This window comes from Crocodylus siamensis, chromosome 3 (genome assembly GCF_052110815.1).
Source record: "Crocodylus siamensis isolate JL-2025a chromosome 3, ASM5211081v1, whole genome shotgun sequence".
In the NCBI taxonomy this organism is placed as follows: Eukaryota; Metazoa; Chordata; order Crocodylia; family Crocodylidae; genus Crocodylus; species Crocodylus siamensis.
The window spans coordinates 129,428,341-129,450,794 of record NC_143397.1 but is presented as its reverse complement, the minus strand read 5'-3'; the positions used below and the strand labels follow the sequence as shown (position 1 = coordinate 129,450,794).

Here is a 22,454-nt window from a genome sequence, read left to right as displayed (position 1 = left end):
AAATGCATGTGTAGGCACACTCAGTATACATTCTTTTCCTCTCAGAATTAATCCAAGATGAGCAATAAGCCTAACATTAGGTGTGTCTATGTGAGACATTTACTGTGAAGCTGAGTAATTAGCTTTGCAGTAAAATATCATTGTCTAGACATGCAACACAGTAAACTAATAAATGTAGCTCAGGGGGAGTCCAGCTAAATACAAATAGTATCCTGCAGTGGCACTGTTTCATGTGCTACAGTACATGTGTAGACACTGATGTGTCTGGCTAGGGCACAAGGGTGTTTCAGTGTGGTGGCTGCCTGGCAGCCAGCCCCATACTGGAGCACCCTCATGCCCTAGCCAGCTGGAAGGCTGACCCCTTGGGTCCCCTGCCAGCCTGGGCTGCTCCACCTGGGCTCCACATGCTGAATATGAATAAACTCTGGGGACATATCCTCTGGAATTTTTTTGCTTCTGGGTGCATGTTCAAACATCTCACCCAGGAGCAAAAAACCTTGGAACAAGAAGCCTCAGAGTTTAGTCGTGCACATTAATTGCATGTGTAGACGCAGCTATTGAGGAGGAGAACTGAACATATTAAAAGGACTACTATACTTCTACTACCCAAAGAGCCTTTTCTACTGGCAGCTAACTAGTCATAGATACTGGATACGTTACTATATTTGATATATATGCCAAAGGCTGTGTGTTCTTCAGTTTAACCAATAACAACACTCTAGTCCATCAAAAATATCTTTCTATACCTGTAGACACCCACCCCATTACTCCTTTTATCATTACTTTCATCATAAAACTGGGGAGAAAAGTTAATGTAAAGAAGATTCCATTATGTATAGTGGGTGTGATTATGAGTAAGATTTTACCACTGCTGAAGTGAATGGGAGCTTTGCCTTTGACTTTAATGGGTCAGGATTTCACCACATAATTGTGACATATATTTCAGGTCCTGTACAATGGGTAGCTTTGCAGGTTGGGTGTGGTAAATTAAAAGAAATAAATCCAGTATGTGAAAATCTATTTGTTTGTGTCATAGCTGTTTTCTTTAATTAGCACCATTTAGTTTCATGGTGTATGGTTCTGTATGTCATGTTAGTAACTGCATCAAATAATGACACAACCAGAATGTATAGTTTTTTTGAGATTTATTCGGTTGTTTAGACACCCATATTTTTGCATGCTGTTCCACCTTTTTCCTTAGGGTCTTCTCCAGCTCCCATTTAAGTCAATGTTGAAACTTCTACGAACTAAAACAGTACAAAAATACGTAATTCTCAGTCACCATAGTCAAATTGTACTAGCTACCTAAGTAATGAATTCACTATTCTCTAATAACATCTTCCCAGCTAAGTTATTTGCTTTATTGCTTTGTATCCCCCTCATGCTGATGAACCTTTAGTTTATAAGGAGTATTTATTTGGATTTTTTGGCGCTTTTCCAATTTAAACAAAATCCCAGTTTATTGGAACACAGCAGATATTGGCTTGAAATGCTGGGTTTTATTACTTTGATACTTCTATTGTCTATGGGGAAAAATTAGGTCCATTTCTTCCTTTACATGCATATAACTCCCATTGATTATTAGTCTGAGTCAAATAAATATCCTGAACTTAAGTACATATTTAAGTTATGGCAGTAAGATGAATTTAAATATTGATCAATTGCTTTCCTGAATAAAAATGGACTTAAGCACATGCTGAACTGTTTTTTGAATCTACATGTTACAGAATAAACGTTTGGCCACACTGATCTATATCTCTCCCTGCTGTAACTCCATTGACTTCACAGTAATGTTAATAAAAGTAATATATTTAAAATACCTGCTTTTAGTTCATCCTTTCTCCTCCCGCCTCCCCCACCTTGAGATCAGGCTTCTTTTCATATATTTAAGTTTTTTAAAGGAACTCTAGCTGAATTTTCAAATTTGCCTTTGTGTACAATTAAGAATACAAGATAAGATTTGCTCTGTTAATAAGAGACTGAAAAGCATTCAAAGACATTTTAAGGCATGTAGGATTTACAAATCCAGTAGAAAGTTTGTGGCATAAGTTCCATGTAGCTACTATAGAAGTCATTTGTCAACATTTGCTGACTTCTGAAAAATAACAGGAGATGGCCAAATGGTAATAATGAACTGTACTGTAACAGGGTAATGTATTCTGAAAACCTATTTTACACAACTTGTCTGAGGTGTACTAGTGATATTTATAACAAATGTTCTCCATTTACTCTTGAAACAATACTTGTCCTGTATACCAACTAAGCAAAATCAGTCCACTTAAACCAGGATCTTCCTGACTTGCGTATCATCACTTGTAATAAAGGGTACTTTGGGTCAACAGCATCCTCCCTAACAACCCTGTATCTTAATTGTCCTCAGATTACATCCTTAGTTGCATGCACGTGCATTCTTTTCCTTCCTAAGCACTGCAAAAGCGGTTCTGAAGATAACATTTGAAGACAAAGGCACATCCCCACAAGCAGAAACATGGGTTTCCCTCAGGACAAACGGCAAGGGGAAAAGTTAATGTAAAAAAAAACAAATATTGTGCTTCTGCTACTTGTGCTCAGGGAATGCTCATGGACATGTACTCTAGGGTGCAACGCATTGCCCCGGCTGGGGGTGGGGAAGCTGTGGCCAACACCTGGGCTGGCCCCAGCATCCCTACCTGGGGTGCTGGGGGCCTGTAGGGGCCACAGTTGCAACAATCTGGCAGCAGGAGCCTAGCTGGCAGCTGGAGCATGACTCCTGCTATGCGGGTTCCAGTTTTAAGCGGCCCAAACTGCTGCCACATGTGCCGCCTCACTTTTTTAAGGCATGGGGATGTTTTTGGCAATGGGATCTTCCAGTTTCAATGCATCCCCTTCCTCCTGAGCTACAAATTAGCAGCATGGGGAATGCCTCCATGTGTGGCTTGTGCAGTGAGCAGTGCTGCAGACCCATCTGTGGTGTCACATACCATACATGCGTGCTCATCTGAATGTGCCCAAACAACGTATGTAGATGACCCTAGAAAATATCTATAAATATGTATGTGTGTACATATATTTATTTATTTAAAAAAACCCAAATTATGTTGATTGCATTTGAACAGAAAAGAACCTAGCTTACTCTCCCTCCATGATGGCTGTTTTCAATATTTTATTGTTGTCAGCAGATGTGCCACTAGGAACAGATTTGCTAAGTAAGGTGCCATTTCTAAGCAACTACTTTTCTGGCTAATATATTTATGAGCTTGTTCAGCCATCAGGTATTGATAGAATAGCATCAGTGGTTCCTCGTGTCAAGGTCGCAGAGGAGAATTTGCCAAAGGCCCAGCAGCAGGGACAGAAAGCCTTAATGTCACATCAGTTTTTATAACTTTCAACAGCAAAATAATTTTAATATTTAACTTTCTTTTCTGCCAGAACCTTCAAGATCCTTTGAGGGTTAGCAGTCACTCAAATCATCATCTTAGTTTTAAACCATTGCAAGAAATACAAATTGCTTTCTAAAGGGGACCCCTCCTGAGCTTTGTTTACATTTTAACGAATAATAATAAGGGTTTTTAAAAGCACTCCACTTGGTGACAGGACAGAGACCTCTTTGTAAAGGAACTTCTGAAAGAATGTGTGGTATCTCTCAAATATTAAAATGAAGGAGAGTCACTTACTTAGATACTAAACTATGTGTAGCTTAAGAGTGTCTTGAAGAGAATTACCAAAGTAAGACCATCACAAAGTGTTTTACAGTTTTTGTATTGTCAGGGCAGGAAAATCACAGTACAGCATGTAGTTTTATTCTGATGATTAAATCCAGTTTCAGAATGTCTCTAGTTTGTTTTTTCACTGTAATTCTTTTAAAACCTTCATACTGGGGCTGGGCCTGGTCTTTGCAGTTAAACTCTCTGTTGACTTCAAATGCGTTTAAACTTCTGTTGGTGTTTTGACTGAGGAAGTACTGTCAGACTGAGCCAATTAACAATAATCAAACATTTGGCCCAAGGAAGGAATACACATCGTGGTACTGTATATGGCATGTACTCTGGGTTTTTGGTTTTTTGGGTTTTTTTTAATAACTACTTGTTTAATCACAATGACAAAACCCCAGCTGTGTACTGCTTACATTTCTTCTTAACTGAAACTGGCAGTTGAGGGATAGGATCCAATTAGCAAGACTTTCCTTGTCTGATGAAACAACATAAAAATTCCAATAAAGAGTTTATTTTCCAGCAGCATTTTTACTAATCATTATAGACCTCTTCCAACTGTGTCCCAAAGACAGGATGAACTGCCAAGCAGATGGTGGAATGAAGAAGGGCTGGCCAGAAAACAATAATTCCCTTTCATGAAAAATTTCGAGGTTTTGAGATTTGTTTTCATTCTAATGGGGGGGGGGAGGGGCACAAGACTTGCTAGAAAATTTTCACTTAAAAAACAAGAGAAAGATGGAGAGTACCCACTACAGAATAATCAATAATATTGGGGCATTTATCTGGCTTGTAGGAAAAATACAGGATAGGCCTTTGTAACGAAAATAATAAGGAAAGAAATTATTACAAACAAATAAAAAAAAATAAACTGGAGTGTCTTCAGTTACGATGGTACATTTCTAATGTGCCTCTCTCCATGGCACCCAGATGCACTGTCAAACTGGCTATTTACACTGTAACTTCTTAAAGGCAACCTTTTTTACTAGGCTGAAGTCACAATTGTATGGAGATCTGAGCCTGTCAGTTGGCTTCCAGGACTTACATTTCTGAATGACTCTGAAGGGATGGGAGGGTCCTGCCCCCGGATCTCATTTCTGGGGCTGGGCAGAAGGTACTATTTTAATGAAACTTTGCATTTTTATAATTAAAAATGTTTTCACTTCCCTCCTACCACCTATCCACAGGAAATAAAAAATGCTTTTGAGAAAATGTTTTTTTGGGCTGGTCTGTATCAAAAAGATAATTCATCCTAAAAATCCCTATGAGGAAAAGAGTCAAAAAATACTGTTGGTCTTTGATAAAACACTGTAACAAAAGAATATACAAGATTAAACAGCCTTTGTTTTAAAAAATTATTTCCTTTATTCCTTCTTCTCATGATGAAGCCTTGGCTGGAATGATATTGTTGGGGATGTTCCTGCTTTGAGCAGGTGGGTGTTGGATTCAATTACTTTCTGAGGTCTCTTCCAACCCACATTTTCAATGATTTTGCATAAGGGGACATGATTGATCATGCTACATATAATAGCATAACACCATTATTGACCCTAAATCTGTGCATGTAATTACTACGTGTGCTTATGTAACTAGTGGATTTTTCATGGCATGGGGATAGATGTTTGCTTATATTGGTGGCCCATACAGTAAGGTCACAAAGTAAAGCACTCAAAATTATGAAACACCAGAAGGAAAGTTCAGCTGCAATATTACATCTGCCCACCTTGGTATATGCATGCAACATTATAATATAATCATCTGCTTTTTTCATGGTTAAAATACCCTTTGAGCACCAAGGAAAAAAAAGGCATTATTCCTGTGTCTCTTAGCTGGGTTGAATATGGGAAGCTGAGTTTCCAATAAAGTCACTTGCTCTCAAGCACGTATAAACAATTGGTAGAGCTCAAGGATCAGTCTGAATCTTGTGTTGCCTAAAAAAGGATCTTCTAAGGCAATCCAAAGGCTCTGTAGGGCTCAAAGGTTGGGCTGGGGTATTGTTGTAGCCATGATCATCCAGAAAATATGCAAAAAGAAAGGCTTTTCTGGTATTCTTTTTTTAGACCAACTATATAGTTGGGAGAGGTGTTGGACATGCTCTTGGGCACAAAGTGTTTGTAGGCCACCTGGGAAGACCTAAGGAAGGGCGATTTGTATATGAACTATACAGCTGGTGTAATAAAAGATACTATCCAAAAAAAAAATTTTGAGGAGAGGACCCTTGACTTCTCACTGGGGAGGTTATATGGAAACCATAACTTGACTGGACATTACCTTTGCCCTGCAAAATTACAGATGTGTGAGGGCTACTGGTTTAGCAGAATTAAGAAAGGAAAAACATAAATGAATACCTATTTGACTAGTTGCTTTCACAGCAAACCTGAGACCATCTTGGCTTTTGAGGGCCCTGGTACAGTTAGGATACGGCACTGTTATGTAAACGGCTCCCTTATTTCAGCTTAAAAGGCTTCATTTCTTTATCACATCAAAGCAAACCATCTGCATGTTTCAGTTGTGGGGCATCATGTGTCTGGCTCCCCTCTGGCTTTCTCTAATCCTCCAGATTATCACAGCTCTCTAAAGCTGCTCTTGAAAATCCTATGAAAATAGGACTCCAAGTGGGTGTGTGAAAAGAGGGGAGGGAGTAATAAGGTTGTCTGCATCATCTTGGCAGACATATCCATTAAAAGGTACTGAAAAATCCTGCTTTTTGAGCTATCCTGCTTTGCTTATACGTAGACTATGTTGGCTTCCAGTAAGAAAACAAGTGTCCATTTTATTCATGTGTGACTGTGTACGGGCCATACATGTCTTGTGTTTACAATTTATTCTTAATATATAGTATATATTTTATATATACTTAGTATATTTTTGTTTCAAACAATATTCTATCATTTCATTTTCCATTTTGATCCAATAAATGATTATTTAATAAGTGTTACAGCATTGGATGTATTAGTGATTTGACACAAGAAAGAAACATACAAGTTTTAGAGGGTCCTTGCACAAGTTACAAAAAAGAGAAATACAGGGAAAGCCACCACCTAGGGAATGGCATATAAGCAACTTCTTACTCCTGGAGGTTATCCTTTTTGATATATGTTGAGAGCAAAGTCTTATGTGGATGGCTTTATGAAGCTTCCAGTATTGCTGCCCAATCTGTACCTGTTCTCTGAATAAGCAGAAGTCCTTAATATGCAGGAATGTCAATCTGGCACTTTCTGTGACTACTAAATTCACTGCAGAGGAAAAGAACGAACTCATGAAATCAGAGGGGAAAATCTTTACTATTTAAAGAAGGCAGTAAGTTCACATCAGGAAAACTGTTCTTCCTCTGTCTCAGTTCTGCCTCCTGCTAGTTCAAGAGGAAAAAAAATCTTCACCAAGGTCACAGATATACAAAGCAGAATATCAGGCACATCAAAAATCTTCAGTAGTTCATGATTTTTCCCCTTTTCCTAATATTTTTAAAAGATTATGAGTGTCTGACATTAACAAGAGTTGAGGAGAACTGACCCGTAAAGTAATTAGAAAAGGAATTCGCCCTTTCCCCCACCCTCCCATCTCAAAGCCAGATCACATGAAAGGCCAGCTCTGTTTCCTTCCTGATCTGTCTAATTTCTGTAACAAGGACCATCCCCAACTCCATTTCCCTGCAGCTGTCAGAAGTGAAACTCAAGAGGCTGCCCCGGGCAGTGCAGCACCTTCTCAGAACTGTTCGACTTTAATGGATTAGCTTTTCCCTGAACAGGTGGCAATTTAACAAGAGAAGACCAAGCCTTTTACACTTATGAGACCTCTGGTGAATGGCTTCAAATATCAGAGGGCTGAAACAGAGCAAAAGAGTCTAGGGACCCCTCCCACCTTAACCTCTTCCCACCTTAACCCTCCTTCTCTCATGCACCCAAAAGACACATAGGTCACACTTTTCCAGAGTGGATGCCTAAAGACAGGTTATTAAATCCATAGTTAAGAACCTAAATAAAAATGGCTTTCTTTTGCAAGATCCTGAATCGTCACAAATCCTATTGACATCAACGAGTGCTTTGAAAAAATCAACCACTTTTACTTAATTGCCAAAATACAGATTTAGAAGTATATTTTTATGTGCCCAGTTTTTAATATAATAAACATCAATTTTTGAAAACAGCAATAAAAATATATTTTGTTTTTCCCCCCTATAATCAGTAATTCTACCAAGCAAGTAGTAATTTACAACAGTGATACCAAGTAGAAGACAGGATATATGTTGAAATACACCAGTAATAGTGATATAGAATCTTCCAATCAGTATCTAAGACAGCGATTCCCAAACTGTGGGTTGCAACCACAAATGGGCTCACAACATCAGCAAATGGGGTCATGATAAACTGGAATCTGCAGCCCAGTGGGTGGGACCTAGTGCAGGGGGGAGCACTACACCGCCATGGCTGCCAAGGTCAAAATGAGGTGCAGCAGCAGTGGCAGCATGGAGTTGTACTCCTGCTGCTGCTGGGCAGGCAGGGAGGTCCTCAATTTGGTGGCCATGGTGGCGTGGTACTCCCTCCCACTCCAAGTCCAGCCTGCTGGGCCGCAGAGCCCCTGGGAGGAGGGCAGCAGGATGGGGAGACCCAAGCCTGCAGCAGGCATCCCACATCCTCCCCCCCACCCACAGGCTGTACTCCAACTGTGCCACCCACAGGGAAGGGGTCAAGGGGAGGGGAGGAGCTGTGCTCTGTGCTCCAGTCTGGCTACAGCAGCCAGGGACTGACTGCTAACGGGGGGGAGGGCAGGGGACTGCAGGCCCTGGGGCACCTGGGGATGTGGGGGGCTGTGGATGGGGAGTGAGGGGCACGTAGGGGGGGTGGAGAGTTGTGAGGTAGGAGGGAGGGGCTACACTGAGAAAACGGTGTCATAAATGGGGTCATGCTGAAGAAAAGTTTGGGAAACACTGATCTAAGATATGTGAGTTTAGTTTGACAACAGTAGAGAAAAACAGCCCAGGAGATCAGAGAGATCAGTTAAAATTTTACATCAAAATATCCTGTTCACCAAACATCTGCTACCCTCTGAGATGTCATTCTTTTTAGCTACCAAAATTGATTTACCAAACTATGAGCTACCAAGGTGGGGAATATGCTAAGTTAATAGTACATAAGGCATTTATTTTGTAAGGATGTAGAGGCTGTAACAGTTTTGTCCCTCTTTATTTGACTATGCCTTAGGTACTTTAAAGTTCCCATGCAAAAGTGTGGGCACAGATGTACTGCATCTATGGGTTCAGTGAGTACCTGTGGTCACTGTGATGAATGGCATTTTTATAAGAAATAACATTCCTGTAAAACATGGCTTACAGGAACATCAATCAAAATTTGTTCCCAAACTCATTTGAACCAATCCATGTCACCCCATCATTTTATTTCAAGACCTATACCAAATTAATGAAGTATGATTCCATACTTCACAAGAACATTCTTGTCCACCTTTCTATATATTTGCATGTCAGTTATTTGATCTAAAATCTTACCATCACACATAATCAAGCAGTATTTCTCTTAAGAACTTCAGAACTATATGCTTAAGGTTATTTTGAGGTGGCATAATGCATTTATCAGGTTTTATTAAAGATAAAATTCTCAGGTGCTTGGCAAAGCTGAAGTAAATGACCTTGGTGTGAGGGAACCTATACAAAGATAAGACTCGTTCCTAGCCCAACTTGGTTGTGGTTATACACTTTATTTCAGCTAATCTGAGGCTCTGCTAATTTTGGGGTCCAATAGATTTGCAGTTTTCAGTGGATGATGTGCCACTGTAAAATCTTTTCAGGTTCTGATTGGAGAGACCCACTGCAGAGCTTGACTGTAAAGCATTCAGATGCCTGTGATATCTCCAAGACAAACAGAAGTTCAAAATATCTTTTATGTGATCTTAGCCAGACTCATTTGCATTAAAACAGTGGGTTTATTGTAGTTACAGAAGTTTTAGACAGTTAAGGGATATGACATACTGAATAATAAAAATCAAGATATACATACCCTTACTCACTTTGAGTAGTAACCAAGACCAATTCCAGTGGAAACAAAACTGGGATGAGGTACTTTGCGAAGAGAGGAAGGGCATGTGATATCTATTTCTATATATATATCTATGGTATTATACATACTGGGTATGTGCAGATGTGCCTGAGACCTGATCTATGACCACACAGCTTACTTTAAGGGTCCCAGTTGTGCAAATGTTTGCCGGTGCTAGGAGCTATGCCAGGAATGCGGTCTAATTGTGGGGAGGGGAGGAGGATTGGGAGGGGCTAGTGAGTCCATCCCGGGAGGTTTGGTGGATCCAAAGTGTGGAGGTTAGAGATCAGGGGGCTCAAAAATAGCCAAGTCATGTTAGGAGAGGTTAGGAGAGGTAGGAAAAATCGGCTTCAGGGCTGGAGTGAGTGGCCAGACCGTTCTGAGCTCTGGGGTTGTGCTCTGAATGTATACAGATGTTTGGTAGGTTGCGCTAATCTATTTCCATTGTAACTTAGTTCACCCTCTTAGGTGAACTGAATTAGATGAGGCCAGCCATTTTTTTGCCCAAAGGGTACAGATCTGCACTTAGATGGACCTAATCCTAAACAGGGTTAGGTCAATCAAATTGTAACATCTGCACATACTCATTATTATATATAAGGCATTATATTATGCATACACCCTTTCTCTCTTTGGAATATAAAATAATCTGGCCCCAAGGAATACATTTTACCATAAATTACTTCTGTATCTGTGAAACTGAATACACATTAATTATAATAAACTGAGAAGCAACATCGGTGCTTACCTTCTGATTTACCAGCCTGCTGGTAGCTTGTAAAATACAAAGATTGACTAGTTCATATCTTACAAGTTTGTGATGGGAAGTTCCCAAAGGCATGGTTTGAATAAATATGACTTGTATTAGCTAAGTTTTCAAGTTACATGCATCCACCTGAAACGCTAGACCTGAAGTTTTTGCAGAGACTCTAAATTACATTTAATCTCTGTTCTTTTATGCATCCTTCAACTAAATCAGAAATCTAGATATGTGATCTAGCAGAGAAAGCATGAAATTTTGCAACACTTCCTGAGGAGTTGGGATCTTTAAATTAATAAATGGCTTGCACTCAACCATGTGCTATATATAGGTTTTCCATTCATGACAGATATAATATTGATAGTACCATTCATTAACATTTAATAATAACCTTTATTTAATAACTAATCCAAGTATAATTTAATACAGTATAAATTTAAAATAGTCTTCATTTTGCTTTGCTGTTTCAGAAAACCATAAAAGAACAAAACAGAGCAAAAATTGCTACCAAAAATATATTGTAATGCCTATTAGTTAGATTATGGAGAGACAATGAGCTTACCATGAAGCAGGGTTCAATCCTCCAAACATTCACTATATGATTTACTACTCAAAATTGTTCCATTCCAGATAATAAGAGAAATCAGTAAGGTTTTAAAATATGTAACTGCAAAATTGGCTAAACATGTCTATTTGTGTCTCTCTTTGTACTGTACTTCATACTAAGCACAAGTCAAAAATTTACCTTTCAGATTTAAGTTGTCAGAATGGGCCCTTAAATTTAGTTCAGCTTGGACTTTCCTATATAAAATGAAAAAAATCAGGTTTCACTATTCAGTCCTATCAAAGATTTTCTCCCAGAATAAGCAGTTTAGACTATTAGCACCCATTGTGTCTAGTAATATATCCTCTCATTCTAATGGGGAGGGGGCACATTAAAGCTGTCCCAAGAATGGCCTGACAATAGGCACAGGCTTTTTGATACACCACTGAGGAAAACTAGTCCTGGTAATGTGAGACTTCTGCATATTTCAGAGGTCATCTCTTGGCCACAGCAAAGTTCCCACTTTCATCCAATACCTCTAATTAAGCTAGACTTAAGGCAACATTCTACAACACAGGGAAGCTAATATGGAATTACTAGTTAATTGTGTCCACACCACTCTTTTACCAGGAATTGTTAGCCCCTGTCCTGACATCATTTTATTTTAAAGTTTCCACATTTGCCATGGTTTATAATTTTGGTACCAGAAAAGTATCATTCTACAGGGCAAATCTCGGTGTAAGAAAAAAAGGCTGATTAAATACCAGCACCAAACACTGGATTTCAGAAGCTGAAAGAAAAAAATGAATAAATATGACCCCTTTTACAAGTTTCTATTTGTTTTGTCTTATAAACTCTAACTTTAAGGTACATGAATATACATATAGTATCAGGATGGGTCTCTTGGTACAAGTGAATACTTGCCACCTTTAAAACAGCTAATTATTAGGGTGCGTGGGTACTGAAATATTTATTTTTCTGAGTAACTATTGGAGATTGTCAGTTCAGTTGCTTCCTACCCAAAGATAATACCTGGGTTTGGCTAGATTTTCAGATAGAGAACAAGGTAGGAGTGGCAAAGAGCAATGCTCTTTTCTTTAAAAACAGCCTTTTCATCTTTCTTGCTCAACAGTTGCACAAGAACAAAACTTCAAAGAAATCTAAGAGATGGAGGAAAATCTAGCAAAAAACCCACCCACTTACCCAATTATTTTTTTTAACTTGGGACTAGAAGTATGAAAGTAGGCCAGTGATACACTGGTTTCTTACTGGAATAGAGGAACCCCGATGTAAGAATGTCTATTCTTTGAACAGTATCAATCTGTGTAGACTTCTGAAATATCCCCAGGGACCTACCCTGCTGTCACAGGTTCTCAGAAGTCCTCTATTACATTTCTGCAAGCCTTGCTATTGGGAACAAAGATGAAAAATATAACTTACTCCAAAACACCAGTAAGCCTGTGATATAGAGAAGTCTATATTTTAAGAAAAGAAAAGAGATCAGAGTCAGTATTTCTTTTCCAAGATCACTGATTGCATTGTGTACTTTATATGCTGTAAAAGAATTACATAAAATAAGGAGTATGTGGGAAATGCCTGACTTGGGGCAGAAATTGCAAGGTAGCAGGAACTCTGTTAAGAAAAGGATCTTTGCATTTCTTGGGAAAGATATTGTGACACAGGCTGCTATTTGCAACTCCCTGTAGGCTACACCCAATTCACACACTTGCCCTGCCTGACTTTGTAAGATTACAGTAACAAAAACGAGATCAACCTGATAATGCTAATGAGCTTGATTCAAAGAGTAATGAAATCAGTGAAGAGGCACCCACTGGTTTCAATTGGTGTTGGGGCAGGGTTAATTAATGCACTACTGATTAAAAATACATTGATAGGTTTTGCAGATATTGGATTAAACTCTGGCCAGAACATTCCTACGAAGTAGAGAACAGAAAAATATCTTGGATAAAATCCTAAACAACTCCACTTTGTCTCCATGAGAAATGCATTATCTACATAAAGATCACTTGTTTCTTCAGCTGATTTAAATCAGGCTAGTTCATCGATTTTAGTGGAGCTTTGTGCCTTATAACAGCTGATGAGCTGGCATGTCTACAAAGTTATAGCAAATATCAAAAGGGTTTTGTTACTTATGCAAGTACCAGGCTTCAAAATGCTCCCGGTAAAACTATTTTCTATTTTAAACCTTAGGACTTTGTTTTTAAACACACTTATGGGGATGAACTACTGCTGTTTATTTTATTTCTTTATCTGGCCAGTTTCCAAATCAGTTAATTACTTTCTGCCTACCTAAATTCCCCCTGCAGCTTCAGTTGGCTATGGGATTCTGCTTCACTTCCTGTCCTGAACTGTTGTGTAATGGCACCATGCTCTGTTAAACAACTGCTGCATTTGTCCTCAGAGATAGCTGTGCTTAAGTGGTAGGTTAAGTGATTACTGTATAAGATCTGATGCTGTCAGATGCTATATGTTTTCTGGAAGGTCCTTAGCATCCTCCTTTTCAGACCCCAGAACTGAGATCAGATTATTGGGAGCTTCTTTTTATCTAGTTGCTTTATACTGGCCCTTAGATTTTTGCTGTATGTTTGTAAAGCCCTTTAGAAGACAATCTAGTGTGCCCATCATCACACTAACAAGACTGAATAAGAGCTTCAAGATTCCTCTTTTTGTTGTTTTTTTTTTTGCCTCCATGTTAAATTTGTCTGTTTTATTTTATTTTTTTTAATTCAGTTTCTCAAAGGCTGATGATCTTACAGTGAGACTTTCTGAAGAGATTTGCTTGCTCTGGGATTGTCAAACTCTGAGCTCCAGCTTTAATTCACTACATGTAGGAGCATATGCAAAATTTTCAGGCTCACCCACTCTGATACCACTACTATTTCTCATGCTATTTTTATCTGTCTTCCCAAGGCTCACAAGTAAAGTGCAGCATGTCAATTTCTAATCAATTGCTCATCAGTGTTGTGCATCTTGAAGGTTTTAGTGATATCTTTTCAAGCTGCTTCAGCTGATCTTTATATAGAAGCTTAAAAAAATGTTTTTTCTTGCATTGGAATTGGTAAATCTAAATGATTGCTATTCCTTATTCACAATCAGCAGTATACTTTACAGAATCACAATTTATGCCTGTAAACTACCCTATATTATCTATTTGTAGTATGCCTGTGACAGAGCCAAGATTCTATGCATAACAAATATAAAAATAGTGCCTGCACTGGGGTGCCTGAAATGTGTAGGGAGCATAAGTTTGTGGTTGAGACACATATATAGGACTCCAGAAACTATGGTTTAATCTTGTTCTTTGATAGAGGTTTATTTTCTGACCTTGAGCAAATCACTTGGTCTTTCTCTGTCTCCATTGCTAAAACTGTGATTTGTAATATTTCCCTGACTCATGCATGTTTTTTTTAAATACATTCACTAACTCTTATGAGGTGCCCTTTATGTAATTGGTAAAAGGAATAACAAGCATGCAGACAAAGCACAGAAAAAGACAAGACAGAGGAGATGCAGAGAATGGTAGCAATCTCCTTTATACAGTACAAGTACTACTTTTAAACAGATAGTTAGCCATGTTAGTCTCAAGTTGAGCGGAAGGTAGGACAGGGTGGTACCTTAGAGACTAACCAGTTTAGAGAGAATCATAGGGCTAGAAGGGACCCCAAAGGATGGTTGGGTCCAGTCCCCTGTAGGAGCAAGAAAGACATGGGGTCAGGTGACCCCTGCCAGGTGACTGTCCAGTCTTCTCTTGAAAACTTCTAGGGTAGATGATTGCACCACCTCTGCAGGGAGCTTGTTTCATAGTCTGGACACCCTAGTGGTGAAAGTTTTTCCTAATGTTCAGCCTGAAACTATGTTCTAGGAGTTTGTGACCACTGTTTCTAGTTTTCCAACAGGCGCCCTGGTGAATAGTTGTTCACTGAGCCCCTGATGTAAGCCTCTGATATAGCAGTAAGCCGCAATCACTGGTGTGACAACCAAGTTTCCCATCACGTCCTGCAAGAGCCCCACATTACCCAGGACCTTCTATAGCAGTAAGCCGCAAGTCCCTGATCATACAGGTGGCCCTTCTTCGGACCCTCTAGAGCTTTAGCACACCCTCATTGAAGTGCAGCACCCAGAACTGGACGCAATACTCTAGTTGCGGCCACACCAATGAGCTAGAGGCATGAGCTTTCATGGGCATCAAGTTACTTTCTCAGATTCTAGGAATGACTTGGACTATAAGGAATGGTGTTCTTTTACTAACTTCTGACAAAGTATATTTTTGCATGCCTCTCTGACCCAGTTTGTCTGTAAGGGGCCACCCTGCATTACCTTCTATTACATTTAATTAGCATTTTACACTTCAGGCAAGATGGCCCAAATCCAACTTTCACCCCCAGAATCAGAGGTGGTCTACTGGTGACATAACAAGTTTATTCTCTTCCACAAAGTGAGCAGGCCTTAATGAGGAACGATGTTACCAAGGCATGTGCCCCTATGACTGGCCCTATGCCATTCAAGTTCCTAATGCTAGTGATTATACTGGGCGAAAGGATCCATTCTTAGCTATCTCCTCCCATCTTCCCCACATAGTGGAGTGTCTACAAAGATTATTCCACTTTCTCACAAGTCTCCCCAGGCATCAGTAATTCCTGCACTTACACTAGGATGTTATGTAAAGAACTCTCAGAGAACCTGACTTCACTGTAAACTGGGGATCTCTGCTATCTCTCTGCTTTCTACTCCTCTTCAGAACCCACCCCTGTCCATTTTGCAGTTGTATAAGCAACTATAAGCAATAAGTATAACTACTATGTACTATCTGATTTACAGATTAGATTGAAATGGCTTACCTATGACTTGTGAAATTCCTGCCTGGACAGCTGTTCTGTGGTCACATTGCCTCAATCATCTGCTGATTGCTACATCAGATGCACTCTCCCCACCCACAACAGAGGGAGGCCTTTTTGTTAAACAGCTTTATACCCTTGGCACGAGAACCAAGTTGTGGAGAAAAATCTCTCCCAACTGATCATACTACATTTAACAACTTCCGCTCCTTGATTACTGAGGAAATCATTAGAAGAAGAAAGTGTGTAGATCTTTCATCGTGCCTGCAAAAATTTAAGGGAGGTCAGGACTGGTAAGGGAAGGAGAGGTCTGATCAGTCATTTAGTTTTCTTAAGAGCTATTATTCCACTATTTCCTCTATCTTGCTTATTGTCTGCCTCTTAATTACTTCCATATCAAGCTCTTTAACTCCAGAGTGCAATCTTCTGCAGGTTTTAAAGGCTTCCTATGAGTCTGTCTGGAAACCTCAGTTATGATCCCTTCCTTACTTGCATCTCTCAAAAGTACTTTAATATTTCCTTTAAAAACCAGATCCAATAATGGGGGAAAAAACAACCCTTTTCATTCATGTTTATATTTCAGTAGTCTAAGCAATCTCATTGATGTCAGTGAAGCTCCAGATTATTTAAGTGAGGCACAGGCATACTTCTTTGCAGAATCCAGGCCATGCTGTAGTATTCCATTGGATTCCCTGAAACACTAGAAGATCTACTCCCAACAGAATAGTCTGGACCACTTCTGATTCTTCTGACTCCAGTAGTTCATAACATTCTGAAGTAAAGTCAGGCTATCATAGAAAGTTAGGGTTGGAAGGGACCTCAAGAGGTTAAGAAATACTGCATTTGGGATAGAATGAAAATAAGTCACTCCAGTGAATGAGCATGTATTTGTGATTCCTGTTATCTATTATGATTTAATCTTCAAAAAGAGAAGTCGTCTGGAGCAGGGATAGCCTTTTTTTACTCTTTCATAGTTTCATAGTTTCTAGGGTCAGAAGGGACCTGAGCAGATCATCTAGTCTGATCCCCTGCCATGGCAGGAAAGAATACTGGGGTCAAACCACCCCAGCAAGATGTTCATCTAACCTTCTCTTGAACACCCCCAGGGTAGGAGCCTGCACCACTTCTCTTGGAAGTTGGTTCCAGACCCTAGCCGCCCTGACTGTGAAGTAGTGCCTCCTGATGTCTAACCTAAACCTACCCTCTGCCAGCTTGTAACCGTTATCCCTGGTCACTCCTGGTGGTGCTGGGGGAACAGTGACCCCCCAATGCCTGCTGATCCCCCCCTGACTAGTTTATAACAGGCCACAAGATCCCCCCTCAGCCTTCTTTTTTGGAGGCTGAACAGGTTCAGGTGCCGTAGCCTCTCCTCATAGGGCCTGCCCTGTTGTCCCCTGATCATACGAGTGGCCCTCCTCTGGACCCTCTCGATGCTGACCACATCCCTCTTGAAGTGCGGCGCCCAGAACTGGACGCGGTACTCCAGTTGCGGCCTGACCAGTGCCGCATAGAGGGGGAGGATCACCTCTTTAGACCTGCTCGAGATGCATCTGTGGATGCATGACAAGGTGCGGTTGGCCTTCCTGACTGCCTCTCCACACTGCCGGCCCATGTTCATCTTGGAGTCAATGATGACCCCCAGATCTTTTTCCGCCTCCGTGCTGACAAGAGGGGAGTTCCCTAACCTGTAGGTATGGTGCCGGTTGTTCCTCCCCAGGTGCATCACCTTGCATTTGTCTGTGTTGAAACCCATCCTATTCTCATCCGCCCACCCTTGTAACCTGTCTAGGTCTGATTGTAGCCTGCTGCATCCTTCCAGTGTGCCCACGTCCCCCCACATCTTAGTGTCATCAGCAAATCTGAACAGGGTGCTTTTTATCCCCTCATCCAAATCACTGATGAAGATGCTGAACAGTGCGGGCCCGAGGACCGAGCCCTGGGGAACCCCACTGCCCACGTCCTTCCAGGCTGAGAAGGACCCATCCACTACCACCCTCTGGGTGCAACCCTCCAGCCAGTTGGCAACCCATTTGACTGTGTGAGTGTCTAAACCACAGCCCCCCAGTTTCTTAATGAGAATGGGGTGAGAGACAGTGCCAAAAGCCTTCCGGAAGTCCAAGAAGACTACGTCCACTGCTACCCCTGCATCTAATGATCTGGTGATCTGATCGTAAAAGGCCACCAGGTTGGTCTGACAGAACCTGCCACTGATGAACCCATGTTGGTTGCCCCTAAGCATGCAGTGCCCTGCTGGCCCCTCCTGGATGTGTGCCAGCATAATTTTCTCAAACAGCTTGCCTAGGATTGAGGTAAGACTAACCGGCCTATAGTTTCCCGGGTCCTCCTTCCTGCCTTTTTTGAAGATGGGGACCACGATGGCCCTCTTCCAGTCCTCCAGTACCTCTCCAGAGCACCACGAGTGCTCGTAAAGCCGTGCCAGGGGACTTGCAATGACCTCGGCCAGTTCCTTTAGAACTCTAGGGTGGAGATCATCCGGGCCGGCTGACTTGAATACGTCCAACCCCTCCAGAAGCTCCCTAACTAAATCCTCGCTAACCCGTGGTCCATGTGTGCCTCCCCTGGGGCCTGAGGGGGGCCCAGCAGGGAGGTGGCTGTTCTGGTCCCTACTTAGGAAGACGGAGGCGAAGAAATCATTGAACATGTTAGCTTTGCTGTCTGGTGTGACGACCAAGTTTCCCATCCCGTTCTGCAACGGCCCCACATTACCCGGGACCTTCTTTTTACCCCCCTATGTATTTAAAAAAGGACTTCTTATTGTCCTTAATCTAGGAAACTAGTCCCAGTTTCATCTCTGCTTTGGCGTTCCTAACTACCCCCCTACATCCCCGAGCAACTGCAGAATAGTCCTCCCTGGTGATGACCCCTTCTTTCCATTGGGTGTAAGCCTCCTTTTTAGCAAGGAGACATTCCCGGATGCTTTTGGTGAGCCACGGAGGCTTGTGTGCTCTCCTGCTCCCTTTGATCCTCATTGGGATTACCTTCCTTTGGGCTTGGAGGATCGTCTCCTTAAGGAGTGACCACTCTCCTTGGACACCTGGCTCCCCTCCCCTCCGGGACTTTAGCGCTTCTCCAACTATCCTCCTTAGCTCGTTGAAGTTTGCCTTCCTAAAATCTAGGGCCGCTGCCTTACTGCATGCCTTTGCCACCTTGCGCTGGATGGACTCTATGCTTGTACAGTATCTCATATAATAGAATTGTAATGAGGGCTTCTAGGCATATTCCTAATACAAATAATACATCCTTTAAATTTTGTTTTGTCTTGACCAAACTTTCACAGTGAGCAGATACAGTTTTCAATATATACAGTGAAGCACCACCAAATTCCATTTTGTCAGTGCCTACTTCACCTATGTGTCTAAATAGCATAGCAGCTACACTGCTTTCATATACAAAATTTGGTTTATAATTTCAAACCTAGGTGAATCAATGCTGAAGCCATAGATATTAGCAATACAAAACAGAGTAACCATACATGTAAAAGTAAAAATGTACACTTCCAGTTTTGGAAACTGGGCTGAAGATCTCTTAAAAATCTGACCTTGGAAATAAACTGAAATTCATTTGAGTCTATGACTAAAATGGTAGAATTTGGACTTAATTGCTCCATGCAAAATCTTCCAAATGTTAGGAAAAAAAGTTCACTATCTCTATTTGGGTACTTCGTGGTGCTGTGGAAGACGGTGTTGAGCTTTTAAACTGTAAATAAGGCGGATTATTATTATTATTATTATTATTTTACAACTTTGGCTCATTGTAGCATTTGATATAGAAGACCTTTAACTTTGACATTTAGACATCCTTATACTGGACCAGACAAACATTATAATTAGCTGAAACTGGTGTCCACTTTCCATAATGAGTATAATTTTCAAGCAGAATCATTTATGATGGCAAAGAATAGAACTTAGGACCATATGTTAAAATATATTCCTGTACAATCTTCAGTACTGTGATCACGGAGCTATGCATGGGCAAAACTCTTGGTGTCTCAGAGCTCATTGGAGCAGGAAATGCCTAATTCTGTGCAGACTGTTAAATTCTCAGTTATCTTAAAGTATAGCTAATTATGCACCTAAATAAAAGCTATACTCCCATGAATCTTAGGCACAGAATGAGGTTTAGAGTGGAGACCCTTTTCACCAACCTGAGGATTTTAAATGAACCAGGTTGACTCTTGTAATTGGTGAGGAAAAGGTGCATGTGATGCTTACCATAGATCTTCAAAGGAATAAAGGAGGGATTAAGTCTGAATAAGAAAAGCTGAGAGAAAAAAGAGCGAACTTGGTTCTTCACATCCCTTTCACATGGGCCAAACATACCTGTCTACCTTAGAAACAGGGGACCCCTGAGAATAGATTTTGGTGAGTTTTCTTTGTTTCTTTTTTGTGTAGCAAACTTCCTGATGGCACAGACCACTCATTATTGATTAATTTTGCTGATGTTGTTTCTATATATTCTGCTTTTACGTTCATATTTCCTGTGCCATATATTTTGGGCCCTGCACCTAGTGCTAATACATGCAATAATTACAATTCCCCTTCACTGCATCATATTTAAAGGTGTAAGATTCTCATTCCATCTCCTTAAGGCAGATTACCTAGGAGAGAACCTCATATTACAGATGGAGTTGCTGTGATCCCATTAACTGAACAGTAAGGACAGCATCTGAATCACAGACTCCAGAGCATAGCTAAGCCCTTATCTCATTAAGAAAAGCTGACACGTCTGTACCACATGGGTGTAACCTCGGATATACCTCTGGACATCAGGCTCTGTCAGGCCGTATGTGTGATTGCAGGGTGGAATGGAGGCCTTGTGGCAAGGTCTCTTGGGGGACCATATCCCCCCATGCATGTGCTTCCTTGTACTTGCAACCATCACGGATACGTCATGGCCTGACACATTCTGAAGATGCCATGCGGGACAAATGAATGAAATGCAGTACTGAAAGAAAGTAAGAGAGCAGGCAACTTAAAATGAAGTGGATTAATTAAATGATCTATGTATTTGCCAAAGGTAATTCTAACAGGAAGCCCTCAGGGTTACAATTTCATATGGACTTTAAGAAGGAAGGTTTTATTTCCTGAGGTACTTTATTTCTTTTTATAAATGCTACTGTAGACTTCTCATAGTCCTGGCTTTGGTTTTGGCTGCTTGCTTTCAATACCCAGCAGAAACAGACATTGCATTCATGTCCCTTTTCAATGTTACATCATCTGCTTTTATGTATGCAGCTTATGGATCAGAGGCTGCCAATGATGTGGGAATTAGTGACCTGGGTTTTATAGCTCTACCACAGATTCAGTTTGCTATCTTGGACCCCACCTCCCTCTGACTCACCTATCCATTTTCCAAAGTGGTGGACTGGTGTAATTGTTAAACTAGTATTAAGTAATCCTGATACATGACAGTCTGATTATACTGCTACTACAGTCTGGGCTACTGCTCCTATAGCAATTTAAGATCAGTGAAACTGTTAATTTTTAACCCTGAAATAAACAGGGTTAAAATTACAACAGTTTTGCTCTTATCCCACTACCAGAGAAGCAATATCAGAGAAGCTGATGCATGCTCTGAATGGAGACTCTCCCTCCTTTTTCAAAAACAGCTGTAATATATGCCTATTCACAGCAGTGGGTAACTTGACCTTGATTTTAGCAAGGTTTTGATATGGTCTCCCACAACATTCTTGCAGGTAAGCTAAGGAATCATTAGCTATCCTGATGTCACAGATTAGCTGAGTTGTGACATTGTTTTCCACTAGCTAGGTGATATCATATTAAAGCACAAACTGAAGTGCACACATCCCATTCCTCATTTAAGGGGTAAGGGGAAGTTTATTCTTAAGCAGGGGAAATGTAGAAAGCCAACTCTTATAGCAGCTGTGTTTACCTTTCCAAATTCTGAAGACAATTTTTATATGTAGAAAATTGCCCAAAGGATTTTAAGTGCTAAACATCTCAAGACTGGCACCGCTGTAGCTCAGAATCAGCTCAGTCTGATGTCACCATGATCTTCCTAAAAAAATTGTTTTTAAGGAGAAATATATTTTGTGAACTGCAAGGATAATTTGTCATTTCCAGCATTCAATCATATCTGTTGTGGGGACAGGGATTCCCATCACAGGAAAATCATCATCTCAAGTATCTTTATAAATTTGGCAAAATTTGCAAAAGAGGTCACCTAAAGATACCTTTAGCATGGCAGTAGCTGTACAACTTGAATATCCATATATGGGGATGTTTTGTATTTTTCCCAGAGACCAGCTAGATCAATAGAGGGCATGTACAGACATCAGACTTAGACCAGTCTAAGTGAACATAGATCAATCAAAACCCATAACTGTATAGAAGTTTGATGCACATAGCCCACATGTGAGGTACACTCAATTGAAATCAATTCATGTTAAACCAATGTATTGAACCTACGTGCTGTTTCCCTATCAGTTCAAGTTTAAATCATTGTTCACCAGCATCCTGGTCTGCTTTGTGCCCTCCCCTCCCACCCCCTTCCCTCATAGCGTAGTACACTCAG

The 22,454-nt window shown here is 40.7% G+C and overlaps 2 long non-coding RNA genes across 2 annotated transcripts in view; both read right to left on the bottom strand.

Annotated features, from left to right (window-relative positions):
• Positions 1-22,454, bottom strand: part of LOC149868799 (uncharacterized) — a 63,898-nt gene that overhangs the window by 32,137 nt on the left and 9,307 nt on the right. The gene's annotated exons all lie outside the window — the stretch shown is intronic.
• On the bottom strand, positions 1,133-21,935 carry LOC149868800 (uncharacterized). The gene is made up of 3 exons (XR_016441033.1): positions 21,813-21,935; positions 20,677-20,864; positions 1,133-1,247 (listed from the first exon to the last, which is right to left on the bottom strand). It is a non-coding gene; the product is annotated as an uncharacterized LOC149868800 (long non-coding RNA).